Consider the following 16,603-nt stretch of genomic DNA (forward strand, 5'->3'; position numbering starts at 1 on the left):
AACTGAAAACATTTTAAAACCTCATAAATACATAATATATTATTTTCCTTTTTTTCTCATTTTTCTTGCTAAGTGAGAGACACATTAGCCTTTATATTTTAAGGTGTTAAAATATGGTTGTATACATTCACCTGCAATTGCATCTTTAAGAGCCCCTGCAGGGAAAATTATGACAGAAATGTTCACTAATTCCAACAGTTTCATTAAAGTACAAACCAAAACACATTCTGTAGAAGATATTCAAAATTGTCACTTATAACTTTTGATACAAAACAAGTAAAGTTGGATATTTATTGAGAATTGTCTCCTATAAACCCTACAATTCGGTTCACAGAAGCAGGCAAAAAACTCCTGGGTGAAAAAGATGCCTGAAAAAGAAGGCTCATAATGCTTTCTAAGCTGTGATTCAGTCATTAAGTGATAGTATGGTTTCCATAATAGAATTTAAAATATTTGGGTAAGATGTCTAATTAACTCAGGAAAAATCATTATATTTGGTTTATGTTCAAAAGAAAATCATTCTTCTCAGCACTCATAAAGATTATGTTTTGTATACATTATTTTTGTTTAAGCACCCTTTTAATTACAGAGAATAAATTGTTAATTAGCTAATTTGATCTTGATTACATTGCTGTATTGTTTATTTTTACTTAAATATTAACAATGTCTTCTCAGTGGTAATAGTTACAATTGATTTAATATTGGTAGTGTTCAAGTGAATCCAAAAAGGGGAGATAATTTTATGCATGTCAGTAAATTTCAAGTAAGCTATGTGGACCAAGATGGTTTAATAATCTGTAGAGGTGAATTGGTCCTCTACCAAACCCAAGATTTTAAAGTTTAGAGTTTTAGGCAATAATTTGCTTCTTTTTATTATAGTGTCTCAAGAAGATAGTATTGAAGCAGCCACAGTGTCTACATAATATAAAACTAGGAAGAGAGTGATGTTTTGTTAGAAATTAATGATGTCCAAGTTAACCCTAGTCAGAATGTCAGAATGTTGCATTTCCAGAGCCTGATTCTGCACTGTAATCCGAATACAACACTTGGTGCTTTTCAGAACCCATAGAAGCATACAGCAACCTGGGTGCATCACAGACAATTTCAGGATCTGCAGTCAGATTTTTATCTAAACTTATCCTTTATATGCTACTCAACCACATACAGCAAAAGATAGGGGTAGGGTTATTGCAGCCAGGAAAAAAGGGATATTTTTTTTTTCACCAGTGATAAATAAGAAAACATTGTCCAACCTTATTACTTCAGTACATGGAACCTCATGAGCCAGTCAGTAGTCACAGAATCACAGAATCACTAGGTTGGAAAAGACCCACAAGATCATCGAGTCCAACCGTTCCTATCAACCACTAAAGCATGACCCTCAGCACCTCATCCACCTGTCTTTTAAATAACTCCAATTCCCATGCTACGTGTTTTCTTTTACATCCCGTGTGTGCTAATGAGAGATTAACAAGCCACCTAGGTAGAAGTGGGAGTTTGAAAGCAAATTACACACTATGAATTTTCCCAAATTGTCAAAATAAGAAAAGTGACTGTGCTAAATAACTCAGCGCAGATATGCTGTAGAAAATAAATGATTAATACACTTCAGTGCTTTTATTTGCCTCCTTGTGGCATGGTGATGTGGCTGCTCCACACTGTGAAGCAAAGAAGTATGGGTACAACACAGGCAAGCCTACACAAATGTTCCAAATCAGTATTTTATTTTAAGGTAAACTTCCATTCCTCTGCTTAACAATTATTCTTGGTTCATAGATCATGCTGGTAAGAGTGCCAGAGGTTTTTTTTCTCATTATTTTCTATCAGAGTAATATATTGAAGGAAAATGGATGGATGGCTTTGTCTGTAGAAAATTATAGAAATTTGAGAATAAGTAAGCAAGTAGTATATTTCTAAGTATGCATCGCAAGTCCCTGGTTCTTTAATACCAAGTTCTGGAGAGAGATTTTATGAATCAAATACTTTGGCTTTATGTTTGACCTACAGCCTTCCTGGCTCACCAACAGTCACCCTGGGGAAGCAGAAAAAGAAACATGGGGAGGGAAATACATTTCTAAGATAATGTAGCCCATTTCTAAGCTAATGTCAATTTTAGTTATGATCTGAAAAGCCGAGGTGAAACTGTCAAGAGTCTTTGGGGGAAGTAAGAAAAGATTTTAGGAAGCAAATATTTATTATTGATTTTGTAAAATTATAATTTTCTAGGTCTGCCCTTTTATAAAAAAAAACCCTCAAAACAACAAACAAACAAATAAAAAAAGCCCTAAAAACCCCACACCCCTTCCCCCCCAAAAAACCCAACCTAAGTGTTTCAAGCTTTCAACCCCCCCAAATAATTTTGTAGATGCATTTTACTGATCTCTATTCATATATCTGTGCAGTACAAGTGAATGTCTTTGTCAGTGGAAAATTTTCTATGACCTGGATGGAGAGTGACTTCAGTTCAGTGACAATACTGCTGTAGAAATCCTAACTGTTATGATTCACTTCTCTAAAACTAACACATAAGTCAACATTTGCTATTGATCTTTGTAGCACTAGAAGTTCCCATGACACTGCCCTTTTGAAAGACAGAAAAAAGAGACTTGAAAGGCAGAAAAGTCAGACCACTCACTTTCCATATAGAGGTGATAGTCTAACCCATTACCCAGATAATGCAAATATGTATTCTATTTAGGCATGGTTCATGCTTTAAAGTAGCTCACTTGCATGTAGGTTCAGGAAGCATTTAGTAAATTTGGGGGAACTAAGTAAACAGCAATAAGGATTTCTCTTCAATCTTAACACATCAAGGGGTGGAAATGTTCCAAATGTAGCCTTGAACCTCAGTGGGATGTATTGGAGGAAGAGTGATGAGCTTCCACACTGCAATTTTAATTAGTAGGAAATCAAAGTTGTATATCAGATGTGGGATTTTTTTCTCTAAATCAAAAGGATGTAGCAAAGCGATCAGCTTTGTTTTAGATGAGGAAAGGACCTTCCCTGAGGAATTAATGATCTAAGAATGCATTTGAAAATAACCATGACAGCAGCAGAAAAAAAAATATCTTTGAGCTTACAGCTTTCTCCTGTGCTGACTTGCTGAAAGGTGAAAAGGAGGCATAAAGAATATTTCCATACAGTTTGCAGGCTGATAGCAATGTTGTATGTTTGATGATCTTCTCTAAGGAGAAAAAAAAGAGGACATCTTTTATAATGACTTTCAAATTTTTTACCAGACAAATATCATAAGTGACCACTTATGATCCCACTTAACTGAAACACTGCATTAAAAGAAAGTTCTTAGATTAGAAGCTTGGTTTTTTCATTATTTATAAACTTCAAAAACATAGATCTGCCTTGATGGGGTCAACTTATAATCAAGCAAGAAACATATGATTTATGCCTAATATGTAATCAAGTTAGAAAGAATACAGAGAAATATAAAGATCTTCAAAACCAACAGTAAATATGAGATTAAAAGTAGTAAAGTGAAATATAATCATTCATTTTCTTTACTCAATAAATAAAAATTAGTATTTTCCATTGTTAGTTGTCTCTGTGACTAAGAAATGTCAAATATTGACATAGATCATAATTTCATTCAAATGGACCCCTCCCTGACATTTCTGAGGGAAATTCAGTGATGCCTGTTGCTGGTTTTGCCATTGGGAAAACGGTACCATATCTCATGAGAAACATTAAAATAGTTAAAGATTGGAAAAAAAATTGCAATGTTTTCAGTTTGAAAGAGATTATGTAGGTACCTTCTGTAGACTGGAAATTTCTTTAGACAGAATGTCCAGCTTAGAATGATATCACATACCCCTGAGCTCACCTGCCTTTGCCCCAGTGAAGTAAGGAAGTGGTTCCAGTAATGCCAGAAGCATTATTAGAATAGGTAGAACAGTTATGCCATTAGCATGCTTTTATGGACACCTGTCTTTACATAGACATCTGACAAGATGATTAAAATATGGTTGCCCAGAATGAAGCATCACATCTCCTACTCACTCAGGAGTGTACAAAGCAATTAGCATTCACTAATGACTATAAAATCAAGAAAATATGTTCCTTTTTTGAGCCTCAGGCTAAATTTACTTATTCATTGTCTGAGACACAATCTGAAGAAGTCTCCAACATTGACACAGACATTTAAAATACTTTGCTAGAGGCTAATTTTTAAATAACTGATTGACTAATTAGTATCATCAAAGTGTGGAACTGTACATCACCTTTGGTATTTACCTAGCTCCATGAATAAAACTCCTTATATGTTGTGACAGAACCTTCAGTGTTTGTGCTTGAGGTGCTCTTGACTTTTTTTGGGTGAATGCAGAGGCCATTTTTCAAAACTGGTCAAAATTCTGTGTAAAAGGACCATAACAGATGTAGTCTGCAGACTGCTTAGGTCTCATTGGTTAAATGGTTGCGTTCCTTCACTCTACTGAGCACAATAAGAGTTGTTCCACTCCGACCTAAACCCTTGTCAACATGTGGAAATTATCCTTTAGAAAAGAGAGGTGTACATACAATTTTTACCACCGTTCTCTCTACACCAAACACCTCTTTTCTTCTGTCATCACCTTATCTCACTTCCTTCCTATTTTTTTTATTCTCCCTGCCTCTGTTTATTTTTGTCTTAAGCTGTTTTCTCTTGGAAAGCTGTATTTGACTTCTCTGCTCTGCCAACTGTTTCTAGTAAGGCAAAAATAAACCAATAAGAAGTTAGGGTCAAACAAGACAAAACAAATAATCCATAGTCAGTGCTTCAGCATGTCTGAGAAATAGGAATGACTCCACAGCTTTAATTCCTAGCAGGCTGTTAGATCTGTAGTGCTTCTGTGCTACACAAACAGTGTAACAGGGAATTTCCCTTCCCGTTCTCAGACTTTCAAATCTTTTTACCCTTTCTACCTGGGGAGAGGAAAGCACAGCCTAGAGGAGGCAGACCATATTCTGCCTTCTTTTTTTTGTTTCCCCTTCTGGCAGTTCAAAAGTCTGTCTGCTAAATTTTGCCTCTAGGCCTTCAGTCAACTAAATTCTGCCTTGCATTATTGGGATGCAATGAAAAGACTTACTCTGTTGACTCCTGTCTCACATTGGCATAGAATTTTCTAGTTGCAAGAAAATAGTACTGCTTTTGTAAGATTAAAAAAACACCAAAAAAACCAAAAAAAACCCCAACCCTTGTGCCCAAGTCTGGATTGTAAAAGCTAGAGTAGCCTGGCAAAAAAAAAATAAATTTGGCAGATGCTTTAAGTTTAAGTCCTGAAAACAACACTTCTAAGACTCATTTATTCATCAGCAAATTTCAAGAGAAGAATGCAGTTAAATGTCTTCATACAGGAAGACTAAACACCACAAGGGAAAAGGTTTCAAACTTTCTATATTTTATGCTGAATTAAAGTGATACATCAAATTAATATAATCAATTAGTATAACTAAATAGTCCAAGGATTTTCAACACCTTTATTAGCTTGGTATATGAGTATCTCACAGTCTTAAATGCACCATCTTTCCAGTGCTGCTGTGCGAGAGCAAAGTATTATTAATTCCATTTCACAGATGGGAAAGTGAAGCTTTCAGTGCTGAGATTATGCTTGCCTGTGTGTTGACATTCAAGCATGGCATAGTCCATGGGTAATTGATCATATAACAAAAAACAGATGCTTTGGAGCTGATCTTTGGTCTCACCTCTACTAAAGAGTAACAGAAATGAAACAGCAGGAGTAAGTAGCAGAAATGATGTCTCCTTTCTAAGACTAGCATAGAAATACCATAAAACTTTAAATAGAATTTCTCAGTTAACCCTTGCTCTGCACATCCACAAGTAATTTATACTAGTCAGAATAGAAAATAACCTGAACCAGAATAATACCTTATTATGCCCACTTTACACTAGTGTAACTGAAGACAGAAGTCAGAAGGTGAAAGCAAATTCATCCCCCTGTATATGTTATATTATTTTCCATACTTGTATTCTAATGGCTTTCACATTTTGTAAGTTCACAGTGATCAGGCTCACAAAAAACCCTGACATGTAGTTTGCCCTACAAAGTCATATTCCAAATAAATTGGGCTGAAGGGTTTTTTTTAGTGAAATTTGGGTCACAGTATTTTATTGATTTTCCAACAGACAGCCTAGGGAAATCAATGGGCAACTCTGCTCCATAATCAATGGTACTATCTGGCCATTAGCTGTTATTACAAGAGAGATCCAAACATCTGATAGACATAGATAATAGTGCACACATCTCATTACAGCTGTGCAGCTCAAACCACAAAAGTGATGGCAACCTTACCTCTGCACAGAAACACTACTAACAGAAAAAATAATGGCAGAATAAAATGTTGCTATCACACTATCTTTTAAAGATGTCACATAATTAGAAAGCAGATCAACAGTGCTTTCTGTAAAGATTAAGCATCAATAAAGAGTCACACCAAAATCTGCATCATTTAGAACTAGTCATTGCTGTGGAAAACCTTACCCATCTGGGTCCATTAAACTACAATTCTAAAAACTTAATTTTTGCACTTTCTTCTTTCAGTTAATACTAAGATATAGAGATAATAGAGTTCAGTCACCTTACGAACAATGTTGATTCACTGGATAGACTTTGAAGTCATAATTTCCAGAGTCAAATGTGTGTTTTCAGGACTAGTAATATTTTCAGCTTTGCTGCTTCCCTTTATCTGTGCTGAGTTTTGAATTGTCCAGACACCTTTTGATCAAGATTTTAAAAAAAAAAATAATAAGGTAAAAAAAAAAGGAGCGCATGTGTGTGCCACAGTGACTTCAAGTAGAAACACAGGTAATTCAGCTTGTGTGGAAGATAGAGACTTCCTGCACAAAATTTTGGTTTTAATGGTCTATAGGCCAAGACTTTATGAGTAGCTCTCTAAAGCATTTAGACACCTGCTGGAATTGAAGTAAGATGTTTAAATCTATCCGTATCTCAGCTGTCTTTATTCTATATTGCATGAACTTCTGCATGGCTATGGCTGGGTGTCACTGTGTCACTTATAAAAATAGCTGTGGTTATTGTCAGAATTTTACTTAGTCAATGCTTTCAGGTTTTGCTGATTTGTTAATGCTTTTCACTACAGTTCTAACAGCTTTAGGTGTCCACAAACCCACCAGATCACTAAAATTGTGGGCCTGGCTGAACAGATATATGACGAGCTGATTCTAGGATTGTATGAGATGGGAGAGATTTAAGTCCTACCCATTGCCTACATTCAAACATTCAGATGGTACATTTAAGAAAACTAAACACTTTGTTGGTATCTACATTTCTTCCCTTGACCATACACCAATCCATTAAAGTACTGAGAGACCCATGAGCTATTTTAAAACTCCTAATAGAATTCACAAGTAAAGGCTATCACAGTTGGCACACAGCAAGAAAGAAACATCAGTGACTCACATCCGATCTTGTACAATAGACTGTAAAGCGATAGCAACATGCCATTTGTACTCAAAAGAGCAGCAGTTTGAGCAAACAAGATCTACCAAGGAGCATAGGAGAAAATTCATGGATTATTTGATTTCTGCTTTCTCGAAGACTGCCAGGAGCAGTGGTCCTAGGTGTGCTACACTAAATCCTGGGTTTTAGTCAGAATTATGTACTCTCAAGAAGAAGGATTGCAATTTTGGCCTTGGAGGTAATTGCCCTAACATTCTCATTCTCTGTTCCAGTAGATAATTATTTTCCTAATAATAATTAGATTATGAAAATTGGAAGAGCTCCTCTAAACTGAAGAATTAGATCCCTGTTTGGTCAAAAGTGCAAAACATAAAAAAAGGTAAAAGAAAAAAAATCCTATAGATATGCCAATCTCATTTTCAACAGTTTAATTTTCCAGGTACATAGGTACCATCTTTCAAGTCCCCACATATACCTAAGAACAGACTGTTCACTTCTAAGCTGTGTGATCGGAGGCTGGTCACCACATATCCAGAGGCCTGATGCAGCTTAGAGGAACAATGGCAGGGCAAACAAGGCACACCAAATAGGTTACTCTGAGGGCTATTCAAGGAGGAAATTTAGACCATCATCCTTGGTGTGGAACCCAACAAAGTGGTTCAAACAAAAGGAACTCCCTCACAAGAATAACTATCAGAATGAAGAAAGTTGTTGTCTATTGGGAAATAGAACTCCTTATGGGTAGTAGGGGAAGAACATTTGGAGGATGTGTGAAATTTCTATTGTAAGGTATTTTAAGGGGATTATGGGAATATGCAAGACTTGTTATGGGATGTTAAGGGGAAGTATCAAAGGTAAAGAAAGGTAAAGGTCAGGGTGGATTGACGGGGAACAAGAATGAGGAAGTAGAGCAGAAATGAGATAAAGGACCTGGCTGAGGGCAAATATGTTGCTGGTCTGTAGGTTCGTGTGGCCTATCCCTGTGTGTGATCACCACATAGGATTATTAAATCCTATTCCAATTTTCAGTATGATCTCACATGTAGCTCTGTGTGCGAGTGTGTTTGCCAGCAAGTGAAGACAGGACTGCAGATTACAGTAGCCAGTAGATCTGGATGTTAGCAACTGGAGTGACCTGAGTGTATGTTCACCTAAGGAATTACAACACTGACTGTGTGAGTGTAATTTGCTATCAAAATTCAAGCCGGAGTATCCATAGCTCTGGATCAGCTGCTGGATAGACCTATTTTTGTTTGTGTCCCAGTGGCTGGAGGGGGGCTGCAGACATTTGAGGGCCAGGTGTCGGGGCCAGCTATTGGGTTAGAGTTGAGTTTCTAAGGCCAGTTACAGAAGGATCCATATCATCTTCATATATATGGATTTCATGCTTCATGTGCAACATGTGAGCATGGCCCTTGGAAATAAAAGCTCAGTCTCTCTACTAGTTGGACCAAGAGAAAAGGAGACACACCAAACCTCTGTCCATCAGGGTACCAGATTCACATGTCTCAGACAAACTAATTTCCTGTTTGCTATTCATTTTGCCTTGAAAGCCTTAACAGTTTCCTCTAACCTCTCCTCTTTTTTCCAGGGCACGGCTCTATGAAGCTTCACACTTCCTTTAGTCTCTTCTCTTCTGCTTTGCAGAACAACTTTGTCTCCAGAAGTGAGGACCAAAAAGATCCTCTTCATAGATATACTATGAACGCTGGTGCTGTAGTACTGTTGGGATATCCTTTATTGAGATCATTGTTCCACCGAATGAGTCCCTTAGAAGCCCTTTTTGGAAGTGACGCAACTGTAAATAAGCTACTTTAAAGACACAAAATTAGATAACATATCCTTTAAACCAAAATATATTTCCAGGCTTGTCACCGTGAGCACAAAATATGATGCAAGTGTTAACTGCTAGTCATAAATCTGTATAATACATCTGATTTATTTGCACCTGTGATGAAAAATAATCACAGCACCAACCTCAGACAGCATCTTAGCTCATGAAAGTCAGTTATTTCTATTTATGCAGGTGTGATAATTTAGATTATCTAATGTTTGACCCACCAAGACAGCTTTGGACTTACAATTGAATTTCTCACAATACTACTCAAGATCTGTTAGTTGTACAGCATCACTTATAAGGCTATTTATCAATTGTTTGAAAAAGTTGAGGGCTGGAAGCAATATTATGCTCATGCAGTTTGTCATTCTGCATGGCAAAAGGAAGCAGTATGATTTTTCCCCCAAAATGTGGTTTATTGAACTGGAACTTAAGTGCATAATTTAAAGATGTATTTAGTCTTTATTTTGAAAAGAAAGTCAAGTGATAAAGAATTTATGAATTTATGGTGAATTTATGAAAAAAATGACAATTTCTTCCAAAGTTTGACTTTCAACTCCATGAAAAATGTATAATGTTTTCAGTTTATATAACTATATTTAACATGTAGCCTTCTTCCCAAATAAGTAAATACTACTTGATATAGCTGAATAAATGTCATGTATGTTTTGCTCATTAACTGTATTGTGCATGTTAGAGACCAGGTAATGAATCTATCTGAGAATGTGTCTCCTTAGGAAGAAAATCTCATCAGTTCTCTGAATAAAAGACCAAAGTAGGACTTTCATTAATGTCTTTTTAACTATTTTCTAATTAGCAGTTATGGTGCTTTCCTATGATTTTTCAAAAGCTAATACACAGATGTAACAAAATGTTTTTAAAAAGGGATGACAGTTCTCTAGAAATAAAATCCTCTTGTGTTATAAATAACATCCTGAGAAAAAATTGCCAGCTGACTTTTTTAATGCTTATTTTCTACAGGAGAGATGATGACAGCTATATTCACTCCAAGGAGACCAAATCAGTATAGAACTCACACTCCTTTTTCATGCTGGTCCTTTTCCTTATATCTTTGAGTTCGTCAGACTACCGCAGATAATTATTAGTGTATATTATGTGCTAGGTTGACTGAGGAAGATTAAAATGCCTGTTACAGGATTGCTAAGCCAATACGCTGTATATGAAGGGTGAGGGAATAACTTTTACAATTGACTCAGTTAGCCCTTCTTTGAATTAGTGTGCTCTTGAGAGCTGAAAATTAACGCAAACACATGTGCAGAGCCTCCTTTGAACATGCGAGCAAGCTTGGCAACTGATAATTGTGGCCTCTGAAACAGAGGGTAGATGCCCTTTACATAATTGGCCCCACGAGAGAAACAGCAAAATGTAGCTTGAGGGTTTACCTCTGGGAATAAAAAAACTATCCGCATTGAGGGGTTGACTCTTAGGAATAGATAAATGAATAAATAAATAAATAAACAAATGTATATCCCAGGCCAGTCTAAATCTTTCCTAATTCAGTTTTATAAAAGGTTAGACAATTTTGGAAATAAATAATGTAAAGAAGAAAATAGCCACAGTACTGAATTTCAGGGATATTTTGCCTTATTTCAGCTAGAGTTTTGAACAATCTGTTCCTTTGTTTCCCCCCTACTCAACAACCATTTGTGGGTTCTTAGCAAATACTGTATTAAACATTTTCTAACAAGAGCAGAAAATTTATCTACTGCTAAGCCAGATTTACCATGAGAATACAGTTCTAGGAATGTGTATATCCATAGGCCAGGCATGAAGAAGACCTTGGGTATATGAATAGAATTTGCATCTCATTAACCATCTAAATCCAAAATTCTTATCCAGAAAAACAAAACAGGTAGTGCTTATTATCTTCCTGGTATACAATGAAATTAAACTGGCTGCTTTATTTTGTCTCAATGATTTCATTAGTATCTTCAATACGTAACCAGAGCTGTGCTGTGAACAGCCAGGGAAATAGGTCCTATCCAAATCAATCTAACTAAAATCTAAGTGAAATAAACTTTCAGTTCTCTAAAGGGTCAGACCTAGTAAATATGTTTGGATGACCACCACAGACACTAAATGAAACATTTTTACTATTAAAGTAATAGTAGGTGGCCATGGTACGCAACGAGCCATAGTATTTTATTGCTAAAAATGCACAACGTTGAGGAGCTGTGCCCACGATGGTGTAACCCTTGTAGTGTCCCTAACATGAACCATGGATGAAACTGTCAGGATCTAGGAGGGTAAGAGAATTTTGCCTTATGGACACAAGTCACTTTGCATCACTTTCCAGCAGGTTGACAGGACAGAATCTGTCCTATTTGGTTTGTCACAACTGTTGTAATGACAATATCAAAGGAAATACAAGTCATAGCAACCAGAGACACCTTCATTCAAATTGGAGCAAGATGAATCAGTGGTGCAAACAATCTGTATTAGGTATTTATTGGACATCAGTGTCTCAGACTCCTGTCTGTCTTCAGCTGATGAGATTCAAATGCTTGTAATTTACATCTCCCAAAGTCTTAAGCACCATATGGCTTCACTGTGTCACCTTCCACCCCTCCTGCTGAAATTTGATCTATTGACTATCAAAGAAAGAAAGAGTCATAGAAGCAGAATGGAAATAGAAAGTAAAAAAAAAAAAAAAGACAGAAGGGAAAAGAAACAACTCCACCCTCTGCAGATAGCCTAATGTAGTCTTTAGGTCAGCAGAACAGTCCTGAACTCTAGTAACTGTTCCCATCACTGTTTGTACATTTTATATTAGACAGTCTTTGGGTAAAAGTAAAAATAATTCTGAGGGCAGGAATCTGGAATTCAGGCTTCCCATCACCTCCCTGATAAATATCTTAGCAACCAGGCTGATTTATTTTTAAAATTACTCCACTCCATAACTGGAGTAGAATACTTTGTATACTATGTACTCCTACAATATTCTCTTGGTCAAACAGCATGAACTATTAATTATGTCAATTCACTTCTCACATTTTTTCCTTCCCCAGGCAAGTAACCACAATTGAGGCTCCTCGTGTGGTCCTCAATAAACAAAGAACCATAGAATCATGACAAAATAGAATGGTTAGGGTTGGAAGGGACCTTCAAGATCATCTAGGTCTAACCCCCCCACCCTGGGCAGGGACACTTTCCACTGGATGAGTTTGCTCAATGCCTCATCCAAATTGGCCTTGAACACATCCAGGGATAGGGCACCCACAGCTTCTCTGGGCAAACTGCTCCAGTGCCTCACCACCCTCACAGGAAAAAAAGTCTTCCTAATACCTAATCTAAATCTACCTTTTTTCAGTTTAAAACCATTATCCCTCATCCTATCACTGCATTCCCTGAAACACATCCCCTTCCCAGCAATCCTGGAGGTCCCATTTAAGTACTGGAAGGCTGCTATAAGGTCTCCCCCGAGCCTTCTCTTCTTTAGATTAAACAAACCCAACTTTCTTAGCCTGTCTTCATAAGGGAGGTGCTCCAGCCCTCTGATCATCCTTGTGGCACTCCTTTGGACTCTAACAGATCTAAATCCTTCCTGTCCTGAGGAGTCCAGAATTGAATGCAGTACTCCAGGTGAGGCTCATGAGAGCAGAATAGGGGAAGAATCACCTCCGTCAACCTGCTGGTCACACTTCTTTTGATGCAGCTCAGGATACAGCTGGCTTTCTGGGCTGCAAGTGCACATTGCTGGTTGAAGTTGAGCTTCTCATCCATCAACATTCCTTAGAATATCATGCGCACTATAGTGTGTAGAACTAGCAAACTGTTTTAACGATGGGGTCTGTTACAACAATTTACTGAAGTGAAAAGCAGTTTAATTAAAGAAGGAGAAGAATACCATTAGGGGAAAAAAATATTAAAAACATCGACAATGTTTTACTGAAGGAAACCTTGCATATTCATTGTGCGTCCATGAAGATGAAGACATCAGGCTACATGCTTTTTTGAGTATGCTTTTCATCCTGTTTAAATATGCTTCTCAATTAGTCCTTGCATTCAGGCTAAAATGAAAAAAATTTACAAGCAAACTTACTCCACCTGCCAAACAGACCACTGCAAAGATGTTCTGATACACAGTGGCCTGTTCACCTACTTCTTCTCTCTAGTTCACTTAAGAAATTATTTTCCCTCTTTTCCTCCCCATAATGCTCTTCTTCTAATATCTTTTTATTTTATGTAATGTCCCTCCCTTGTTCATCTGTGGTGGTTCTGAATGCTGATGAGTTCACTTCTGATTTAGCATTTTGTGAGGTCAATTTGTGAGAAGACTAGAGCAGACATTATATTTTGAATCCCAGATTAATTAAAGAAGTCTTAAACAAGGACTCAAGGTCAGTTACTGGGTTAGAGAAAAAAGAAAATATCGGTTCAAAAACTTCCAATAAGCAAATGGCATTAGGATGAAGGTGCTGACAAAAAGGCTGCAGACAGTTCAGACACCCTGTAATTTAAGGAGAATAATTTTAGTGCTCATTAATGTTTGCAAGGTGCATACAGATTGAGGTGACAGGGGTGTCACATTAGTACCTATGAGCAGACACTTCACAGATATTGCCTAAATGCAGGCTTGGTGAGAATCACAACCAATGAAATGAAATTATTTAATGAAATCATTTATTTATTCTCTATTTAAAACAACACACAGTAGTGATTTTCAACTGCTGGTCATATTCATTAGTCATATAACTTCTTTTTTTTCAGTTTGGATTTTAACAGTGTGCTACTCTGCTTTACAAATATTCTGCTTCTTTCAATTTTGTCTCAGACTCTTTCAATCTCAGTACATGAAATACGTCTCCAACCATATGTACTTACCATGAAAAAATAAACTGAAATTATTTTGAGGACTCCTTTCACAGTATGTACATCTTACATATACTGAAACTATCCCAGCAAAAACCATTCCTCTTGATGTCAAAGAGGCTTATTTTCTTGTATTCATGGTCATATTGTTATGCTAATGAATTACTTTTCAACACAATCAATTATTGATAGCTTGGGAGCACATCATCTGTCAAGAATAGGGGTTATCTCAGTATGATAATGTCTAAAGAAGCCTGCACTTCAGCAAAGAAATAGCATTCCTGTAAAAGCCATGTATGTGCAAAACTGGACCTTTCTGCATGCGCAAGGGAAGTCTAGTGTGGTGTGGTACTTAGAAAGGTACAAGCACAATACCCCGTATATGCTTACCTAATACACAAATGGTCCTGATTTAATATTCCTTCATGTAGAAGACTGAAACATCTTCCCTAAAAATACTTTGCACCATCACCCCATCACCCCATTGAGCATACTTCTGTCTCTGACTTCTCCTTTTGAGGCTGTTCTGTTTTACTTGAAGTACTTATTTCCTGCATCCTGCTGAAAATGACCACACAGTACAATCATCATGGGAGATAGATGCCCGTGTTCTTGCCTCTCTATCCATCTTTCCATGCACTTCCTAGTAAGCATCCTTCTTCCAGAGACAGCCTGATCCAGACTCAAATTTAGAGTCTAAATCAGGCTTGTACAAAGCTCCATATGTCTTTTACAATTTGAGGCGATGTAAGATAACAGAGTAAAATCCAGCCTAGAATGCCCCATAGAAATTCAAATAATCTCCAGAAAGATGTGATTTAGTTATATCTTCTTAGGTAGTGGGGAACAAGAAAATGTCTTTTATATCCTGATTAAGTCATCTGTTGACTTTATAACTGGATAAAAAAAGTCTCATGAATAGGAATCAGTGATTTCTACATGTAGTGGCCAGCATCTAAGTCACAACAACAATCACTTCAGATATGCCCCTGTCAAACTGAAATTGCTCAGACTAATGGAGACTGCTGCAGTCATTTACTTAATTTTATTGATTCTTATTGTCATTGCCAATTTGAAGCAGTCTCCACCACATTCTCACAAAGTACAAGATCTGAGACCTGTCCTGGGAAACAAATAATGGACACCTCACTTTGCTCCAAACCTCATTTGACTGAAAGAAATCAGAAGAACTTGAGTTAACTTGGACTTGAAATTTGGAAGAGAATGGAGAAGAATAAAGAAAAATCCTCTCAATATTAAAAAATAAATTTAAAATCATGGTTTGGTAGAGTTACACATTTCCTTTGATTGAATTTAAAAAGTTTTGTTGTGAGTACTTTTAACAGAAATAAAAGAGACAGTGAGGAAGTATCCTATTTTATTGAAAAAGGACAGCATTTAAGATATTCATAGCAGAACTTCAGATCAGTTCCTTTGTGTGAATGAGGAGCTTGAAATTCACAACCTCTGTGTACTTGTGCAAGCATTCAGAGCAGAGTGGGCAGCTCCAGCTGTAGCAACTTCAGCTGGCAAAGGGAATGGAACTCCCAAAAACCTTTTTTCATGTTCTCAGTCAAAGATAAAATCATGGGGTCATTCTCTCTCTTGCTCTTTGTCAGTGAATATTTTTGTATTTTACACTTAGGAGTACTTCAGAGAGACCTGTTTTGCTCTGCTGCACAGCCTGACAAAGGGAGGATAGGGAACTTGTCTCAGAATTTCATGATGATTGCCTATCTACTTTGCTCAAACCAAGGCTTCCCAGTGCAGGAACAGTGTTCTAACTATCAGGCAAGAGTCAAAGCTGTCATATCTCCTCTTTAATGAGTATCTAAAATACCATGTTCAGTGCTTCCAGACAAACAAACTGTCACGGAATGTCATTATAATAATGTCATGAATGCATTTACATGCCAATGTATATATTCAGATGGTGCCTATCCTACGGGAAAAAAGCACTAATCCACAGTTGCTGCCACTTGAGCTGTAAGGACATTTGCATTAACTGTTACCTTTTTTTCTCACTGACATGCTAATAATTCATTTCATGAGGTTGATCATTGTGCTGAGCAGTAAAAGTGATATGGTCTGGCCAGTTGGTATGTTTTTAGCCTCACCTATGAGCTTAATAAAGCCATTGTTTATTTATAGCTATGATGGATGAAAAATATTAAAAGTCTTTGTCTGGATCCTGGAATGTCATTCTTCTGATTGCTATGGGGAGTTGAGGGAGACAGCTTACACAAAGCGGCTACTAAGATGTGCATAAAATACTTCTTCACAACTACAGAATGTTCCCATGCAAAACCTTGCTGTTGAATCAGCAGCTGTTCATATACCGTGTTAGCTGAATACACAACAGAATAACAATTCACATTTCAGCTCAGTTTCCCACATCGCTGTTTTCCAATGCAGACTACACATCAACTATCCAGAAGAATAAGAGCCTTTTCTGGCATGTCGGCATGTCACGCTTTTGGGAGTTCCCAGCAACCCAGAG

Source organism: Phaenicophaeus curvirostris, chromosome 1 (assembly GCF_032191515.1).
Source record: "Phaenicophaeus curvirostris isolate KB17595 chromosome 1, BPBGC_Pcur_1.0, whole genome shotgun sequence".
Lineage (NCBI taxonomy): Eukaryota > Metazoa > Chordata > Aves > Cuculiformes > Cuculidae > Phaenicophaeus > Phaenicophaeus curvirostris.